The sequence below is a fragment of the Lactuca saligna genome, chromosome 5 (genome assembly GCF_052625555.1).
Source record: "Lactuca saligna cultivar CGN05327 chromosome 5, ASM5262555v1, whole genome shotgun sequence".
NCBI classification, from domain to species: Eukaryota; Viridiplantae; Streptophyta; class Magnoliopsida; order Asterales; family Asteraceae; genus Lactuca; species Lactuca saligna.
The window spans coordinates 258,256,859-258,259,274 of record NC_136421.1 but is presented as its reverse complement, the minus strand read 5'-3'; positions in this window follow the sequence as shown (position 1 = coordinate 258,259,274).

Genomic DNA, 2,416 nt, shown 5'->3' with positions numbered 1-2,416 from the left:
ATGTCAAAATGTCAAAAAAAATAAAATAAATAATAAACAAACAAATAATGTCAAATCAAACGTCAAAAAATTGATTAGATTGAATTTATGGGTAAATTTGTTAAATTACATATTATAAAAACAGAATTTATTATTATATTTGTATTGTTTTATTGTTGCATTATATTATAATTTGATGCTATAAGCGACTCTAATAGACTAATACTCTGTCTTAAACATTAAACGGAAGTAATATAACAACCATAGATAGACTAGAATCTTAAAAACAGAAAATAAAAACAAATCTCCAAGAAAGAATAAATAAATATTGGAATAAACACGTTTAAACTGGTCAATCATAGAAAGAGACCTAGCAATGGGAAATACGTGGGAGATAAGGACTTTGATTAGTGATGGAGATCCCATATTGGAATGAGATTAGATGAAATTATCTTCTTTTTCTTTTCTTATTTTTATTATTATTATTATTATTATTATTATTATTATTATTATTATTATTATTATTATTATTATATTATTATTATTATTATTATTATTATTATTATTATTATTATTATTCTTTATTAAAGTTTTCTTTTCATAAAAGTACAACTTTATTAAAAAAATTAGATTAGTCATATTAAGCAATTGCTTCATTGTTTTTTCTTATATTATGTCTTGTAGGAATAAGACGTTTGGATAACTAATGATGTATGTCTGAACATATAACACATTTTTTCCCCTAAACTATAACCAAATGATGGTTATATTCAGTTTTATAAATATACATATTTCTTCATATAAAAATACATATGATTGTAAGAGAAGAGAAACCAAGTATCTTATTATATGCATCACCCACTTATATAAATTATCAAATTTTGAGGTATACATATAATAAGACCTTTGGATCAATGCATGAACAAGAAGCAATTCTTATCTGATCCATTATGTTGCACTTCAATATTTTGAATTGCTTATCGTTCATGTGTAAAGAACAATTTTAACGAGATATTCTTAGTGTTATCCCCTTTAATGTAACCATGTTTCACGTGATCAGTAATAACAGTGTTATCTTCATATATGACAAATGCTTCATTAGGATTATAAGTTAAATCACATGTACTTCAAATAAGGCCAATTATAGCTCGTAGCCATACACACTCTGTAGTCGCCTCTTAGACCGTGAGTAGTTCAGAATAATCCACCAAAGTAGAAACTAGAGTTTGATTATAGACCTACATGATATCATTGTGTTCCGGATGATAAAGACATAAACATATTAGGAAAGTTCCTTATCAAGTCTTATAAGTAACTTGCACCCGTATAGCCGACAACGACCACGTTATTTTGAGTTCATTTGGGGTAGAATTCACTACATGTTCCATTTGCGCAACCTTCGAGGATCGTCCGAACATTGAGCCTATGTAGTCAAAAACGGGAAATCCAAACTTTTCTTTTGTCTAGGCTGATGTTAGGAGGTATGAGGAGTCGATCCCTCCTTTTCTTGGGCTGCAAGGGCCTGACCAGTCAACTCACGATGGAAAAAAGCCCCATACACGAGTTTCAAAATATTCACTTTAGGTCCCTCAGGTTTGCTGTAATGTCATTATCGAACCTAAAGCCTAAAATTTTGACAATAAACATACTCCATTTTAGCCCTCTAGTTTAACTTCAACATTTTAAGGTTATTCTTATACATTTAATTGTTTATTTTTATATATTATTAATATTGTCATTATTTCCTTATTATTATGAACTAAACTGTTTATTTTTTCTTATCATTTATTAAACCCTTTTTCTAATTAATTAAACGAAAAATATCAGATAAGGAATACGTTATAAAGAACTCTAAAATCCGACTTCGTAAAAAGAAGTTATGTTTCCACGAAGTTTCACGATTAAACCGACACAGTTTTGCGTGTCGTAAAAAGTAAATTTTTGATAGATTATTTATTAGCCTAAGTGATCTACATGGAAATCGTAGTATTCGTAAAATCGAGAATGTGCATATAAAGAACATCTAAATATGAATTTATGAGAGGAAGTTATGATTTTTTGAAATTTCAACGCAACAACGCGGGCACAAAAATCAAAATTCGAATCGGTTGATTGTTAGCCGAAATAGTTTAAACGATAATTGAAGATCTCGTGAATATGAACTCGTCGATATAAATACAATCGAAAACGGAGTTTGTATAAAGAATATATGAATTCTGCATGGACTTTAACAATCTAAACCAGTCCAGATATGAATTTTAGTTAGATTAATAATTAGGTGTTGAAACCTTAATGAAAGTTATAGAACTCTTCGAGCATATTACAGTGACATAAAGAACATCGAAAACTGAGATCGTATGCGAAAGTTATGGCCGTCTGAAGATCTGCAAAAAAATGTACCGTACTAATGACATGGAAGCACTAGGATACGCCATGT